This window comes from Oncorhynchus mykiss, chromosome 12 (genome assembly GCF_013265735.2).
Source record: "Oncorhynchus mykiss isolate Arlee chromosome 12, USDA_OmykA_1.1, whole genome shotgun sequence".
In the NCBI taxonomy this organism is placed as follows: domain Eukaryota; kingdom Metazoa; phylum Chordata; class Actinopteri; order Salmoniformes; family Salmonidae; genus Oncorhynchus; species Oncorhynchus mykiss.
Genome location: NC_048576.1, coordinates 77,943,150 through 77,962,351, shown reverse-complemented (window position 1 = coordinate 77,962,351; position 19,202 = coordinate 77,943,150).

The window sequence follows — 19,202 nt, the reverse complement described above, 5'->3', positions numbered from 1 at the left end:
TTTTTTTTTTTTAAGAAACAGGTCGGTATTGTGGTGAAATGGAAGAGGAAAGGTTATGTAACTATTGTGACCTCGAGGAAATAGAGAATGAAACTCATTTTTATCATATATTGCCTTTCTGCCACGATATATGCTTGCTCTTATTCAAGAAAGCACACCAGATAGTCCCTGGCATTATGTGGCTGAGCAATGAGGAGACAGACCACCAGATAGACCCTGGCATTATGTGGCTGAGCAATGAGGAGACAGACCACCAGATAGACCCTGGCATTATGTGGCTGAGCAATGAGGAGACAGACCACCAGATAGACCCTGGCATTATGTGGCTGAGCAATGAGGAGACAGACCACCACATAGACCCTGGCATTATGTGGCAGAGCAATGAGGAGAAACTGAAATGATTTTTTGTCCATTGTTTATTTCCGTCTGTAGAATATTTAGATAAAGCCTGGAATAAAAGAAAAAGGGCTACCTGTGATTAAATTGTTAAAATATTTAGCTTCTATGTGGTAAATGGTACGTGTGTATATACTGTAGATTGTGTATAGGCTTGTTTCCCATGTGAATGGGGATCATAGAGAGAGGATCAGTTTCTACCTTATTGATTCACCTGCATTTCCAGTGGTGTTGGGGATTCCCTGGCTAGCTATTCACAATCCCCTCATTTCCTGGAGATAGGGGGCTCTCCAGGGGTGGTCAGAGGAGTGTTCAGGTAGGTGTATAGGAGTGTCCATCGGTGCCACGTCGGTGGAGAGTCCAGACTAGGTTTCCACTGTGCGCATTCCCCCAGAATATGCCGATTTGGCTATCGCTTTTTGTAAAAAGAAGGCGACCAAATTACCACCCCATCGACGGTGGGATTGCGTGATAAACCTCCAGGAGAACGCTGCACTTCCCGGGAGTCACGTGTACCCAGGACTTTTGCTGTGCACCAATGGGGCCCGCTCTGGCTAGAGCAAGGCCCGCCTCCAACCCTCCGACCAGTCAGAAGACCGAAACGACAAGACTCCACCTACTTTATTCTATGTATAAAAATGAATGTAACCTTTGTATAAGCTCTCTTTTTCACCTGACTCCTTGCCGAGTTATGTGAACTAGATCCGTGCACGTAAAACTGCGGGACAAGATATCTTTGACTCATTAAAACTGGCTTTTGTTACAACTGAAATCCACTCTGTCCAGCGTCCGTGATTTGGTCTCAACTCTCCAGTATTTAAACACTAACAGTATACATTGATGACATCTTGATCTATTCTGCCACACGCGCCGCGCATGTCTCCCTGGTACTCAAGGTCCTTGGGCGACTGCTGGAGCATGACCTATATGTCAAGGCTGAGAAATGTGTGTTCTCCAAACCAGCTGTTTCCTTCCTGGGTTATCGCATTTCCACCTCGGGGGTGGTGATGGACGTGTGACCGCGTTAACGCCGTGCGTAATTGGCCGACTCCAACCACGGTAAAGGAGGTGCAGCGGTTTTTAGGGTTTGCCAATTACTACCGGAGGGGGTTTTGGCCAAGTGGCGGAGCCTATTGCCTCACTGCTGAAGGGGGGGCCGGTGCGTCTACGGTGGTCGGCCGAGGCAGATGGAGCTTTCAACCAGTTGAAGGCGCTGTTTACTGACGCGCCCGTGTTGGCGCATCTGGACCCTTCATTAGCATTCATAGTGGAGGTGGATGCGTCCGGGGCTGGGGTTGGAACCGTGCTGTCACAGCGCTTGCGCACGCCACCGAAGCTCCGCCCCTGCGCTTTCTTTTCTAAGAAGCTGGGTCCGGCAGAGCGGAACTATGATGTGGGGGACCAGGAGTTGCTAGCTATGGTAAAAGCCCTGAAGGTGTGGAGACACTGGCTTGAGGGGGCTAAGCACCCTTTCCTCATCTGGACTGACCACCGCAATCAGGAGTATATCCGGGCGGCGAGGAGACTGAATCCGCGTCAGGCTAGGTGGGCCATGTTCTTTACACGATTTAGATTTATGATCTCTTATAGAGATCTAAGGCCGACGCGCTGTCCCGTCTCTATGACACAGAGGACCAGTCCATCGATCCTACTCCCATCCTTCCAGCCTCTAGGCTGGTGGCTCCGGTGGTATGGGAGGTGGACGCGGACATCGAGCGGGCGTTGAGGTTGGAATCTGCGCCTTCACAGTGTCCGAGATCAATTGATTCGGTGGGCTCACACACTACCTTCTTCAGGTCATCTGGGGATTGCGAGGACAATGTGGGGTCTTAGGGGGAAATATTGCTGGCCCACCTTAGCCAAGGACGTGAGGACGTGTAACTCCTCCTGTTCACTATGCGCCCAGAGTAAGGCTCCTAGGCACCTGCCTAGAGGGAAGTTACAGCCCCTCCCGGTTCCACAACGGCCCTGGTCTCATCTATCGGTGGACTTTCTTACTGATCTTCCCCCATCTCAGGGGAACACTACCATTCTGGTCGTTGTGGATCGGTTCTCTAATTCCTGCCGTCTCCTCCCATTGCCTGGTCTCCCTACGGCCCTACAGACTGTGGAGGCTCTATTTACCCACAACATTGTATCCGATCGAGGCCCCCAGTTCACGTCCCGGGTTTGGAGGGCGTTTATGGAGCGTCTGGGGGTCTCGGTCAGCCTTACCTCAGGTTATCACCTCGAGAGTAATGGGCAGGTGGAGAGAGTGAACCAGGAAGTGGGTAGGTTTCTGAGGTCGTATTGTCGTATTGCCAGGACCGGCCAGGAGAATGGGCGAGGTACGTCCCATGGGCGGAGTTGGCCCAGAACTCACTCCGTCACTCCTCCACGAACATGTCTCCATTCCAATGCGTGCTGGGCTACCAGCCGGTCCTGGCTCCGTGGCATCAGAGTCAGACCGAAGCTTCTGCGGTGGAGGAGTGGGTACAGCGCTCTAGGGAGACCTGGCGGGCAGTCGAGGACTCTCTCAAGCAGGCCAGTGGACGGCAGAAGAAGAGCGCTGACCGCCACGGCAGTGAGGCCCCTGTGTTCGCACCAGGGGACAGGGTCTGGCTCTCGACCCGAAACCTACCCCTCCGCCTGCCCGGGTGAGGGGCCTGCAGTACCTCGTGGACTGGGAGGGGTACGGTCCGGAGGAGAGCTGCTGGGTACCGGGGTGGGACATTTTAGATCCTTCCCTCTTGAGGGACTTCCACCGCCTCAACCCGGATCACCCTGCGCCTCGCCCTCCGGGTCGCCCTCGAGACCGTCACAAATCCCGCTGAAGATGGTGCCTCTTCCTGTTCGGGCGGCGCTCGGCGGTTGTCGTTGCCGGCCTACTAGCTGCCACCGATCCCCTTTTCTGTTTCATTTAGTTGTGTCTGATTAGTTGTGCCTGTTTTGTGTTTTAGGTTTTGGGTAAAGAGGGTAAAGAACAACTGTATTTATTCAGGAGAAAAGAAGGTCACGCCAAAACACCCGGCGCATACAATGACCGGCCCAAAAACAGGACAGAAACAGTCTGGAGAAATACAAAAATATCACATCCACAAAACGAACAGAGAAACAAGCCCGCACAAAAGCCGGCGGGCCTATTGGGTTTAAATAGCCCACAATGGGCTTTTGTGCGGGCTTGTTTCTCTGTTACAGTTGTACAGTTGTTCTTTACCCTCTGCTCTCTGCGCCTGACTCCGCACCCACTACTCCTAGAAGTCGTAACAGAAGCCTCATATGCACCTGAGTATAAACACAGTACCAGATGGTAACAGAACAGATCACAAGTAGACTATGAAATGCAGGCACTGTCATCTTTCCAAGCAGTATACTAAGACAGAAAGACAATACATTTCAACTTCTTGAGGAACCCATGTCTTTGATCATGGACATGAACGTGGGAGGGATTGAGGATGTTGTCCTCCACATGAGCCTTCACTGGGATTCTCTGTCCTGAGCGGACTATGTAAACAACTTTAACTCTGCATACACAAGTGGCAGAGAGCAAAACAATTGGACTACAAGAAGAGTATGCTACTTTTGTAGGCAAAAAAAATATTTCACAAAAAGATAGCCAAACAGAAAGCGTATTTCAGTTTCTTTTAACACACACAGAAAATAGGCTAAACATATTTGGCCCAATTTCAAAGACATTCCTTCATTTCAATACCTGGTATAAAGACTCTGTAATATACTATTTGTACAAATGTTTCAAATTATACAAACTAAAGTATTACAGTTTATCCTATGGTAGTTTCAAGGAGCAGCAATAGCCCAAAAGCCGTCAGATGGCAATATTGAGTCATTTTATCTTACCGTCCAAAGGCTTTGTTTGCAGCCGGCTATACATATGCTCGTATCCCCGTGGACTGGTTCATACATAAAACATTCTCCATTCAACATGCAAATAAGGTTTTCATTAGTTACCATAGACACAAAGTCAAATGGATATATCGTAAAAATGAATGAATGAGCTTTTTGGTCTTAATTTAAGGTCAGGGTTAGGTTAGCAGTGAGTTTTGATTAGGGTTAGGTTTAAAATCAGATTTTAAGAAGATAAATTGTAGAATTACGCAGGGTTTATGACTTTGTGGCTGTGGTAACTAGTGACAAACATGCTAGAAGTGGCTAATGCCTAGGAATGCTAGTCCCAGATGTTGAGTAATGTGTTCAGCCAATCAGGTTGCAGCAGTCTGTTGTTTACGCCCGGCTAGCCTAACAAAGCATGTGTAAAAGAAAATGCCTGAGCGGAGTTCAGAGGGAAATAAAACTACACTACTTGGCCAAAGGTATGTTGACACCTGCTCGTCGAACATCTCATTCCAAAATCATGGGAATTAATATGGAGTTGGTCCCCCCCTTGCTGCTATAACAGCCTGCACTCTTCTGGGAAGGTTTTCCACTAGATGTTGGAACATTGCTGAGGGGACTTGCTTCCATTCAGCCACAAGCGCATTAGTGAGGTCGGCCACTGATGTTGGGTGATTAGACGTGACTCGCAGTCAACATTCCAATTCATCCAATTCATGTTCGATGGGGTTGAGGTCAGGGGTATGTGAAGACTGTTCAAGCTCTTCCACACCGATCTCGACAAACATTTCTGTATGGACTTTGTTCACTGGGGTATTGTCATGCTGAAACATGAAAGGGGATTCACCAAACTGTTGCCACAAGGTTGGAAGCACAGAATTGTCTAGAATGTCATTGTATGCTGTAGCGTTAAGATTTACCTTCACTGGAACTAAGGGGCCTAGCTCGAACCATGAAAAGCAGCACCGTATAGTTATTCCTCTTCCATTAAACCTTACAGCTGACACTATGTATTCGGGCAGGTAGCGTTCTTCTGGCACTTCGCCAAATTCGTCCGTCGGATTGCCAGATGGTGAAGCATGATTCAACACTCCAGAGAACGTATTTCCACTGCTCCAGAGTCCAATGGCGGTGAGCTTTACACCACTCCAGCCAATGCTTGGCATTGCGCGCGTTGATCTTAGGCTTGTGTGTGGCTGCTCAGCCATGGAAACCCATTTCATGAAGCTCCCAACGATGTGCTGACGTTGCATACTTTTGTATACATAGTGTAGGTTGAATTAGATGGTTCCCTGAAAACCGTAAGGGTGACCCCTGGCTCTACATGGGGCACAACATCAGGAAGTAGCATTAACCACTAGCATGGTGTGGAAAATGGCGTTTCGTAAAGAAAAAACTCATATTTTCCCTGTTTTTTTCCCGCCGTCTCGTCATTAAATCGAGTTACAAAGGAAATCCACACCTTTACAACCTGAACGGAGAATGTTTTATGTACGAACCGGTCCAGGGGGATACGAGTTTATAGCTAGCTGCATACAACGCCTTTGGACAGTAAGATGAAACAACTCGGCATGCACTCAGGACCTACTTTCAAGTCATTTTGATCCTTCTAACATTAGAATTCCTGGGAATTACCCAGGACGGCGAGCATCGGTGGAGGAAGTGCAATGATGCGAAGGTGTAAAAATTGTGCTGTTAAGATCAGAGATTTGTCTCCTGAGTATACACCTTTGTTCGAGGTGTACATACCTACGTATCCTGATTACAAACCAATATGACTGATAGGTATTCATGCTCTCTTGAGAACCTTGATGATCTTGAAATGGAGTGGCAGTGGTGAAGGCTCAGAGGTTGAGCCAGTCCAGGATAAAGTAGGCCTACCTGCGGTGACAGGTGTAGTGGAGACTTCCAACATTTGCCCTGAGAATCCTACCAGAGATGAGTTTGGACAGGTAGGAGTGAGACTTTTGGAAAGAGTGGATTCTTGCTATTTGGCCAACCTACACATTGTGTTGGGCTGGGTAAAGGACAAACTGGGACTGGATGCATGTGAACATTTCCAGAAGTGGAATTGTTTTGATTTGAAGTGTATCCGTCGCCCAGAGTAAGTGCACGCTTTGATCAGTGGGGTAGTGTTGAGCGTAAAAGGGGTGATCAGTGGGGTAGTGTTGAGTGTAAAAGGGGTGATCAGTGGGGTAGTGTTGAGTGTAAAAGGGGTGATCATTTGTGATGCCCGCCGTTTGGTGAAACATAGACCCGGTGGCAACGGCGAGACCTAGAATGACCTGTCTGTCTTGTTGACCTTTGACACAGAGTTTGTTCCTGATAAGGTCAGGTTAGGTTATATTTTCTATTCTGTGTGGACCTATGTTACAAACTCGCTTCTGTGCCTTTGGTGCCAAGGACTCGGACACGTTACAGCAGTTTGTAAAAGGGAGATCCCACGATGTGAGGGGGCATAGTCAGAGGGAGAGTACAGTTGGGATAGAGAAAGCACTGTGTCAACTGTAGGGGTGTACAAAAGCTGAAGAACAAACGCACAACCAGGTACTTTCTGCAAGTGCTGGACTTGTAGGCAAACTCATGGAAAACCGAAAGGAAAACGCTGCACACTGCTGCTCATGCTCCCAGGTGATATTTATTTATAATAACGTTTCGACCCGTAGGTCTTCATCCGGCATCCATGCAGCTTGGGATCTGATGAGGCAGTGAAGAGAGTAGAAGATAGCCCAATGGTGAGTGAGTCAACTGGAAGGTCTCCAGTGAGTAGGCCTGAAGAGAGAGAGCCAGAGAGTATACGTTTTAGTAAGGTTGGATTTCTTGCATTTATAGCCATGGTGATCAACTGCAAAGCACTGATGGAGCAGAAATCACAGAGATAGATGTGGTAGTTGCTGCAACAGATAAATATTTGGGCATGAGAGATTTTAGTGCAGAAGATCTACAGGGAGGAGGCGAGGGCCCTGGCAGAGTGGTGTCAGGAAAATAACCTCTCCTTCTCCGTCAACCAAACAAAGGAGCTGATTGTGACTTTAGGAAACAGCAGAGGGAGCACACCTCATCCACATCGACGGGACAGCAGAGGAGAAGGTAAAAAGCTTCAATGTCCTCTGTGTACACATCACTGAATATTTGAAATGGTCCATCACACAGACAGTGTGGTGAAGAAGAGGCAACAGCACGTCTTCAACCTCAGGAGGCTGAAGAAATTTGGCTAGGACCCTAAGACTCTCATAAACTTCTACAGATGGACCATTGAGAGCATTCTGTTGGGCTGTATCACAGCCTGGTACAGCAAGCAACTACACCGTCCGCAACCGCAGGGCTGTCGAGAGGGTGGTGCAGTCAGCCCAACTTACCACCGGGGGCAAACTGCCTGCCCTCCAGGACATCTACAGCACCCGGTGTCACAGTAAGGCCAAGAAGATCATTAAGGACCTCAGCCATCCAAGCCATATCCTGTTCACCCTGCTACTGTCTAGAAGGCAGGGTCAGCATACTGTAGGCGCATCGAAGCTGGGACTGAGATACTGAAAAACAGCTTCTATCTTAAGGCCATCAGACTGTTAAATAGTCACCACTAGCCGGCATACACCCAGTACCATGCCCTGAACTGTCACTGTCACTAACCGGCATACACCCAGTACCCTGCACTGAACAGTCACTGTCACTAACCGGCATACACCCAGTACCCTGCACTGAACTGTCACTGTCACTAACCGGCATACACCCAGTACCATGCCCTGAACTGTCACTGTCACTTGCCTGCTACCACCCTGTACTGATAGAGACTGCTGCCCTACGTACATAGTCATGGAACACTGGTCACTTTAATAATGTTTACATACTGTTCATATGTACAGTTGAAGTCGGAAGTTTACATACACTTAGGTTGGAGTCATTAAAACAAGTTTTTCAACCACTCCACACATTTCTTGTTAACAAACTATAGTTTTGGCAAGTCGATTAGGACATCTACTTTGTGCATGACACAAGTAATTTTACCAACAATTGTTTACAGACAAATTATTTCACTTATCACTCACTGTATCACAATTCCAGTGGGTCAGAAGTTTACATACACTAAGTTAACTGTGCCTCTAAACAGCTTGGAAAATTCCAGAAAATTATGTCATGGCTTTAAGAAGCTTCTGATAGGCTAATTGACATAATTTGCGTCAATTTGAGGTGTACATGTGGATGTATCTCAAGGTCTACCTTCAAACTCAGTGCCTCTTTGCTTGACATCATGGGGAAATCAAAATAAATTAGCCAAGACCTCAGAACGCAAGTACGCAAGTATAAACACCATGGGACCACGCCGCCGTCATACCACTCAGGAAGGAGACGCGTTCTGTATTCTAGAGATGAATGTACGTTGGTGCGAAAAGTGCAAATCAATCACAGAATAACAGCAAAGGACCTTGTGAAGATGCTGGAGGAAACAGGCACAAAAGTATCTATATCCACAGTAAACGAGTCCTATATCGACATAATCTGAAAGGCCGCTAAGCAAGGAAGAAGCCACTGCTACAAAACCGCCATAAAAAAGACAGAATATGGTTTGCAACTGCACATGGGGACAAAGATCGTACTTTTTGGAGAAATGTCCTCTGGTCTGATGAAACAAAAATATAACTGTTTGGAGGCTTCCTAGCTGAAGCGCACCATCCCAACCGTGAAGCATGGGGTGGCAGCATCATGTTGTGGGGGTGCTTTGCTGCAGGAGGGACTGGTGCACTTCACAAAATAGATGGCATCATGAGGATGGAAAATTATGTGGATATATTGAAGCAACATATCGAGACATCAGTCAGGAAGTTAAAGCTTGGTCGCAAGCAAATGGGTTTTCCAAATGGACAATGACCCCAAGCATACTTCCAAAGTTGTGGCAAAATGGCTGAAGGACAACAAAGCCAAGGTATTGGAGTGGCCATCACAAAGCCCTGACCTCAATCCTATAGAAAATATGTGGACAGAACTGAAAAAGCGTGTGCGAGCAAGGAGGCGTTCAAACCTGACTCAGTTACACCAGCTCTGTCAGGAGGAATGGGACAAAATTCACCCAACTTATGGAAGGCTACCCGAAACAATTGACCCAAGTTAAACAATTTAAAGGCAATGCTACCAAATAATAATTGAGTGTATGTAAACCTCTGACCCACTGGGAATGTGATGAAAGAAAGAAATGCTGAAATAAATAATTCTCTCTACTATTATTCTGACATTTCACATTCTTAAAATAAAGTGGTGATCCTAACTGACCTAAGAGAGGGAATTTTTACTAGGACTAAATGTCAGGAATTGTGAAAAACTGAGTTTAAATGTATTTGACTAAGGTGTATGTAAACTTCCCACTTCAACTGTATATACTGTATTCTAGTCAATGCCTATCTTTTTTAACTATTGGTTTACATATACTATCCATAATGTCTATACATCCCATCATATCTACATGTATGTTTATATTCCGGACTCTGACATTGCTCGTCCTAATATTTACGTATTTCTTAATTGGATTTTGGGTGAATTTGTGTCTTGTATTTTGTATTGTCAGATATTACTTTACGTTGAAGCTAGGACCGTAAGCACTTTGGTACATCCGCAGTGACATCAGCTAAATATGTGTACGCGACCAATAAAAGAACAAGAAAAATAAGAAAGAAACGATTCAATATCACCATCTGCCGGCCTTTGGGTAGAGCAGCCAGAAGTTGGAAGAGCTCGATGACTTCCACTTCCAATTAGATATGTGTAGGCTTTTTGTCGGGGTTCCGAAAATGTCCATGTTGTCTTTCTTTGTCTGCTCAATATTTCCATGCGTGAAAGTATTCACATTGTCATGAGTGTGTTTGGGTCACATGTAATTTAATTGAACCTGGGGAAGAAACAATGATGCCAGTTCGAAAAACAATGACCTGAACAAATGATTACATACAATGCTTGTGGAATTACAAAAAGTGTCAGGCTAATTTTCTTTCTCTGTGGTGCTTCAATTGCTTTTGACAACAGAGGGAGCTCTTGCATTGCATTTTAAAGAAGAGGGCCAACAATAACCTTTCATCATTGTTGTTTGTTATTGAAAGGGAACATGCATGGGAAATATGGGAAATAACTTTCCCTGCATCCCCAACAGCCTATACATTTTATGATAAGCATTACATTGAAAACAGTGAGGGTAAGGTAAGGTTAAAACTCTTGAAGGCCTACACACCCTTTCATGCTGTAATATGGCTTAGATATTCCCCAGAGCACACACACCACTCTGTCAGGTGTCTCTCTCACACACACTGACAGACAAACTCCCACCTCATTGACACCCACCTAACCCTAACCCTCATTGACTTAATTACCTTCTTTGACTGACACCATACACCATACTGCACTAGTTAAATACTGCCTAGTCAAATAAAGGTTAAATGAAATTAAAATTAAACTAGCAGCTGTACCTGTGTTTGCAGGCTGTTACCTCATGAGAAAGCAGTGGGCTACCACTACATATGTGTTGTAGAGGCACTAATTAAGATACTATATAATGATGGGATATTGCCAACCTGGACTCAGGGGGTTGATGTAACATAGTAAATGTAAATCCTTTTAGTATGATATGTTACGTTTGGTATGGTATGTGGATGTGTGGATATGTGGATATTCGTGAATGTCCATCATCCATTTTGTATAATATGTTACAAATTACAATTCATACAATATTTTACGAATTTGAAAAACGTATGATGTGTTACGAATTCCAATTCCTTGTGGCTAACATTGGCTAGGGGGCTAACGCTAAAGTTAGCTAGGTGACTAAATTAGGTGGTTAAATTAAAGGGTTAAGGTTTGGGTTAGGATTAGGGGAAGGGTACGCTAACAAATGTTTGCAAAGTATCAAAAAAGTAGTAAATAGTTGCAAAGTTGCTAATTATCTGAAATGATCAGCTTGTCCGTGATGAAATTCAAACACGCATCCTTCGGGTTGCTAGACCTTCACGTTATATGCCAACCCTTCCACCCCGACCAGCCATCCTGCTTTTGTTTTTGCCTTAAGTAACCTTCTGTTTTATGTAACCGAATTTAACATATGCTACTAATTTGAGCGTCCCAGATTTACATTTACTATGTTATGTCTAGTCTATGAGACCAGGCTGATATCACTGATAAAGGCATTACCTCAGCAGTTGGACATGTCAATTGTGTAGCTCTGCAGTAAAGATGGAAGCACAGATGGAAATCTTACCACACTTCCCATTATTGTAGCCACGGTTCTTGGCACCTAGAACATCCCTTTACCCAGTTGGCCTTGGTTAGTTGTTTGTTATTGTAGGATGTTTGAGGGGCATTAAAAATCTGTGTAATATCAATGGTTTTTGGTTGTGTTCCTCACTCAACTCTATGCAGATTGACAGCAGTGGTTACAACTCTGAAACAGTAGTTTCCCCTGAGTTGTTGTCAGAAAATCCCACAAAGGCTGAGAGTGAGAGGAGTGCAGATGTTTTTTTAATTTAAAGCTCAGTGTGTATCAGATTGACAGACGCTCTGAGGTCAGAGGGCTAGCGGGGGGATTGTGTACAGCAGCTAGTTGTTGGAGCATATGTGAGATGAACGGTGTTATGACTGGGCTCTACTGGGTGAGGAATGGGGAGTGTAAACATTAGCTCTCAGGCTCTCTTCCTCTACAACACAGACAGGAGTCTGAGAGAGAGATAAGAGTGTGAAGATGTACTGTAAAGATGTGTACCTGACAGCTTTGTGCTCCTCTCACTTCCTGTGTCCCCTCCCAGGATCTAAGGGCTACGATGTAATGCCAGTCTTGTATCTCTCACTGTTATCATAACAAGCAATGAGTTGGGACTTGTCCACAAGGACCATTGAATCACAGCGTGGTTTGAAAATCGTGGTTTGAAAAGTATATTGTTTGGTCTAAGATCTGGGGGGGAACTGTGGAACAATGGGCTAGCCTCAGAGTAACTTACAGGGATGGATCCTCTGATGTGCGTACATTGGGTCTTGGCAATGATACACGATTCCACTGCACAAACATCAGCCTGATGATTTTCTTTCATGTTGATTTCAACAGTTAGGATTTGGTGGTCCTCAGAGGTCAATGGGATGGACCACCTGGTTTCAGTAATCCCCCCAAACATTACTGTAACGAAAGCTAAAACATGAGATTCCAGAGAAATTAACCCTGAGGAAACTCCACCTCTAGATAATCACCCTAACAGCTGTAAGTGTCACGCCCTGGCCATTATTCTCTATTTTGGTTAGGCCAGGGTGTGACTATGGTGTGCATTCTAGTTTCTTTATTTCTATGCTGGTGTGGTTCCCAATCAGAGTCTATCGTTGTCTCTGATTGGTGATCATATATAAGTTGTCCTTTGTCGTTTGGGTTTTGTGGGTAGTTGTTTTCTGTTTAGTGTCTGCACCTGACAGGACTGTTTTGGTTTTCCCTCTTTGTTATTTTGTTTGAGTGTTTAGAGTATTAAATTTATCATGAACACTTTCACGCTGCGTTTTGCTCCACTCCTTCATTCAACGATCGTTACAGTAAGGGAAAGGTGAGCAATATGTACTGTAACTTTCTGAGATAACAAGTTGTAAAATGACTGTCTGAATTATATTTGTAGGCCGTGATTCTATCCGTAGTGCAGTACGCTTGACAGCTGGCTGTGTTTTTTTTAAAGGTAAATTTCCGATTAAGCTGACATATTCACATACACAGTGTTTAAGCTGACATTCACATCGTGGTAACTTAAGTTTACCAGTAACAACCAGAATTTGGGTTACTTTCAAGTATTTATTTTATTTTATCACATGACATCTAGTGGCCTTTTTGGGTGCTTAAGATTATCACAGATGTCTGTAAATATCTCTGGCCCTCTGTGTGGCCTTATATATGAAATAAAAAATAAAAAATTTTTTTTTAAATAAGATGATTTCCAAATACATAATAGAATGACAAAACTGTAAAACATTATCCTAAAAATACTGTCAACTTAGTGAATACCTTTGGTGTTTAATATGAGGGTTTCAGCATGAAATGTCCTTTCTTTTTTATGCACTTAGATTTTTTACGATGTAAATATGTCTGTCTTTTGGCACCAAACTGGTGGCAGTTGTGAAAAAGTCAATAGTTGGAAGAGCTGCAGAGTTAATAGAAAACAATTCCATTGTTGATTTGATGCTTTTTTTCATTAATTACACCATTTTCTCTTGAACCATGTTGTCTATCCACTAGAAACTCATGGACAATATGGACACATATAGAAAAATGTAATACTATATATGAACACATTTTTAAAAAAGTTATTAAAGTATAAATTACCAAAGTTACCACAGGTTGCCATAGATTCTGGTAACTTTGCTAAATTACCAGTAGTTTTGCAACCCTAACCACACACAACCATCACATCATTAAAATCATCATAGACCACAGGACAGGACAATACCGGCATACACATTGACAGGTTTAAAAGTCATAATATAATGAATGTCCACAATAAAAGGTCAAAGATCAAGTCCATTACCTGATGATGTATGTCTTTACATGGATACAGCCAGACAGAGGGAGCACCAGGCAGCAACTGCTTTCAAGGAGCCCTGGGGGTCATGACCCTGGGGTGGTGTGTGGTAGAGAGAGGGGCGACTGCTGCACTGAGGCTGCGTTGTTCTCGTACCCTGCCCAACCACCCTACATCCCTCATAATCCCCCCAACCATCCAGGCAACTGCTCCTGACCCCCTCAGCTGTGACGGCATCACATTCCTAAGACCATTCTGCTGACAGATACATTCCGTCAGTGGCATTCTTTACACCCACCTGGGTCTCTCTATAGTTTAGATTACACCCATAAGGTTCCTCCATAACTCCTGTCAAACTAAATATTTTCTGTACTTTCTGATGTGCTAGCACAGCAGTCATATATACAGTGCCTTGCGAAAGTATTCGGCCCCCTTGAACTTTGTGACCTTTTGCCACATTTCAGGCTTCAAACATAAAGATATAAAACTGTATTTTTTTTTGTGAAGAATCAACAACAAGTGGGACACAATCATGAAGTGGAACGACATTTATTGGATATTTCAAACTTTTTTAACAAATCAAAAACTGAAAAATTGGGTGTGCAAAATTATTCAGCCCCCTTAAGTTAATACTTTGTAGCGCCACCTTTTGCTGCGATTACAGCTGTAAGTCGCTTGGGGTATGTCTATCAGTTTTGCACATCGAGAGACTGAATTTTTTTCCCATTCCTCCTTGCAAAACAGCTCGAGCTCAGTGAGGTTGGATGGAGAGCATTTGTGAACAGCAGTTTTCAGTTCTTTCCACAGATTCTCGATTGGATTCAGGTCTGGACTTTGACTTGGCCATTCTAACACCTGGATATGTTTATTTTTGAACCATTCCATTGTAGATTTTGCTTTATGTTTTGGATCATTGTCTTGTTGGAAGACAAATCTCCGTCCCAGTCTCAGGTCTTTTGCAGACTCCATCAGGTTTTCTTCCAGAATGGTCCTGTATTTGGCTCCATCCATCTTCCCATCAATTTTAACCATCTTCCCTGTCCCTGCTGAAGAAAAGCAGGCCCAAACCATGATGCTGCCACCACCATGTTTGACAGTGGGGATGGTGTGTTCAGCTGTGTTGCTTTTACGCCAAACATAACGTTTTGCATTGTTGCCAAAAAGTTCCATTTTGGTTTCATCTGACCAGAGCACCTTCTTCCACATGTTTGGTGTGTCTCCCAGGTGGCTTGTGGCAAACTTTAAACGACACTTTTTATGGATATCTTTAAGAAATGGCTTTCTTCTTGCCACTCTTCCATAAAGGCCAGATTTGTGCAATATACGACTGATTGTTGTCCTATGGACAGAGTCTCCCACCTCAGCTGTAGATCTCTGCAGTTCATCCAGAGTGATCATGGGCCTCTTGGCTGCATCTCTGATCAGTCTTCTCCTTGTATGAGCTGAAAGTTTAGAGGGACGGCCAGGTCTTGGTAGATTTGCAGTGGTCTGATACTCCTTCCATTTCAATATTATCGCTTGCACAGTGCTCCTTGGGATGTTTAAAGCTTGGGAAATCTTTTTGTATCCAAATCCGGCTTTAAACTTCTTCACAACAGTATCTCGGACCTGCCTGGTGTGTTCCTTGTTCTTCATGATGCTCTCTGCGCTTTTAACGGACCTCTGAGACTATCACAGTGCAGGTGCATTTATACGGAGACTTGATTACACACAGGTGGATTGTATTTATCATCATTTGTCATTTAGGTCAACATTGGATCATTCAGAGATCCTCACTGAACTTCTGGAGAGAGTTTGCTGCACTGAAAGTAAAGGGGCTGAATAATTTTGCACGCCCAATTTTTCAGTTTTTGATTTGTTAAAAAAGTTTGAAATATCCAATAAATGTCGTTCCACTTCATGATTGTGTCCCACTTGTTGTTGATTCTTCACAAAAAAATACAGTTTTATATCTTTATGTTTGAAGCCTGAAATGTGGCAAAAGGTCGCAAAGTTCAAGGGGGCCGAATACTTTCGCAAGGCACTGTTTGACAGCCGGGCCTTTGATATCTAGTAAAGTTGCATGTTTGATATTGATGGAGTAGGGGATGCATGCATGCCTCTGTGCCATCCTAAAAAGTTGTACTTTTCCCACAGTTTCACCAGTCTGTGATTTTTGTACACTTGTGGATACCTCCTATGAATACATTTGCTATGTATTCATGTAGGAGTGAGGTTGTTTGCGCTATTAACCTAAACGTGTAGGTGGTGATTATGCGTGTGTATGTCTTTTGAACCACTAGCCTACATTCTCTCTAGGCAACAGGCAAGAGAATCTCAGCGGACATCCCACTGTTCTCTCTGACTGCCTGTGAAATGCATTACTATCAGACAGGCCACACACTTCAACCCAAAACAGCAAAGAATACACATCAGAGGGGCAATTTCATCTCCAGCTCATCCATTTGGGCCCACTCTCCCGACACACCTACTGCAGAGACTGGTTGGGGGCCATGCTAAGAGGGGTTGGAACCAGTGTCAGAACAGTGCTCTGGTCAAGGATAAACAGTCTTTTGTAAACTTCCCTCTCCTGGAGTCATGTGTCTATGGACTGGGCAGCTGATTTAATTAGTACAGTAGACATTTCTAACCCTTTATAAAGCACTAAGGGCCCGTGAAGCCAGGTATGAGCTGGATAGTCGATGTGTTTATTAAGTTTGCCAGGAGGTTTTTTAGGCATTGCCACAGGTGATACTACACTTAGATGTAGCATTACATTTGGACAGCAGTGAAATGTGTTTTACAATAACTTTACTGGAGGGAGTAACAGTATATATGTTAACGGGCAGTATAGTTGCCATCATATGTCTGTAAGTACTGGGCATCAGTGTGTGAAACGTGTGGATGGTAGATGATGGGTAACAGAACTGCCTGCTTCACGGCAGCCTCTCTCTCTCTTTCTCTTTCTCTTTCTCTTTCTCTTTCTTTCTCCCCCCCCCCCCCCCCCCCCCCCCCCCCACCACCATGTCCAATGGTGGGAAATCTGGGTCGCCTGCTCCACACACACACACAAGCGCTCATGGACAAGCGCTCACACCTCCATAAAGCATCAGCCCACTCATCCTAAACTCAGCAGCTTGCTCCCAGGAGGCTGCCCATGTGTCCTCACATTCCTCTCTGCTGTAAGCAGATCGGTGTTTACCCTCCGTCTCCTGAACATGAGGACATTCTATAGACAGACAGCAGCCCCACTCCGCTCATAAGCCCTGACTTTGGTCCCTCCTACTACCTGTCTGGCTGTCCGTTACCTGTCTGACTGGCCCTCCACTTTAATGGAAGAATCGTCTGACGCGAGGGGTGTAGTCAGGGTATAAGAGTAACAGTATGCATTCAGCACATTCTTCACTCTTGCCTACTTTAGGTTATCATTCACTCAATGCATACTGTTTGCAATGCTAAGGATTACATGGCCTTAGTGACCTTAACCTCTCTCTCTCTCTCTCTCTCTCTCTCTCTCTCGCACACGCACCGGCACGCACACCAGATGCATACGCACGCGTGTTATTTCTTACATTGGTACTCCAGGTAATCTTAGGTTTCATTACATACAGTCGGGAGGAACTACTGAATATAAGAGCACCGTCAACTCACCATCATTACGACCAGGAATATGACTTTCCCAAAGCGGATCCTGTGTTCTGCCTTCACCCAGGACAATGGATCGGATCCCAGCCGGCGACCCAAAACAACGACGTCGTAAAAGGGGCAAACGAAGCGGTCTTCTGGTCAGGCTCCGGAGACGGGCACATCGCGCACCACTCCCTAGCATACTACCGCCAATGTCCAGTCTCTTGACAACAAGGTTGATGAAATCCGAGCAAGGGTAGCATTCCAGAGAGACATCAGAGACTGTAACGTTCTTTTCTTCATGGAAACATGGCTCACTGGAGAGACTCTATCGGAGTCGGTGAAGCCAGCTGGTTTCTTCATGCATCGCGCCGACAGAAACAAGCATCTTTCTGGTAAGAAGAGGGGTGGGGGGGTATGCCTTATGATTAACGAGACGTGGTGTGATCATAACAACATACAGGAACTCAAGTCCTTCTGTTCACCTGACTTAGAATTCCTCACAATCAAATGTCGACCGCATTATGTACCAAGGGAATTCTCTTCGATTATAATCACAGCCGTATATATTCCCCCCCAAGCAGACACATCTTTGGCCCTAAACTAACTTTATTTGACTCTATGTATACTGGAAACCACATATCCTGAGGCTGCATTCATTGTAGCTGGGGATTTTAACAAGGCTAATCTGAAAACAAGACTCCCTAAATTCATATAAGGCCCTCCCCTGCCCTCCTTTCGGAAAAGCTGACCACGACTCCAGCCTACAGACAGAGACTAAAACAAGAAGCTCCCGTGCTCAGGTCTGTTCAATGCTGGTCCGACCAATCTGATTCCACGCTTCAAGACTGCTTCGATCACGTGGATTGGGATATGTTCTGCATAATGTCCAACAACAACATTGACGAATACGCTGATTCGGTGAGTGAGTTCATTAGAAAGTGCATTGACAATGTTATACCCACAGCAACGATTAAAACATTCCCAAACCAGAAACTGTGGATTGATGGCAGCATTCGCGCGAAACTGAAAGCGCAAACCACTGCTTTTAACCTGGGCAAGGTGACCTGAAACATGACCGAATACAAACAGTGTAGCTATTCCCTCCACAAGGCAATCAAACAAGCTAAGCGTCAGTATAGAGACAAAGTAGAGTCGCAATTCGACGGCTCAGACACAAAAAGTATGTGGCAGGGTCTACAGTCAATCACGGATTACAAAAAGAAAACCAGCCCCGTCACGGACCAGGATGTCTTGCTCCCAGACAGACTAAATACATTTTTTGCCCGCTTTGAGGACAATATACAGTGCCACTGACACATCCCGCTACCAAAACCTGCGGACTCTCCTTCACTGCAGCCGACGTGAGTAAAACATTTATACATGTTAACCCTCGCAAGGCTGCAGGCCCAGACGGCATCCCCAGCCGCGTCCTCAGAGCATGCGCAGACCAGCTGGCTGGTGTGTTTACGGACACATTCAATCAATCCTTATCCCAGTCTGCTGTTCCCACATGCTTCAAGAGGGCCACCATTGTTCCTGTTCCCAAGAAAGATAAGGTAACTGAGCTAAACGACTACCACCCCGTAGCACTCACTTCCGTCATCATGAAGTGCTTTGAGAGACTAGTCAAGGACCATATCACCTCCACCCTACCTGACACCCTAGACCCACTCCAATTTGCTTACCGCCCCAATAAGGCCACAGACGAAGCAATCGCAACCACACTGCACACTGCCCTAACCCATCTGGACAAGAGGAATACCTATGTGAGAATGCTGTTCATCGACTACAGCTCAGCATTTAACACCATAGTACCCTCCAAACTCGTCATCAAGCTCGAGACCCTGG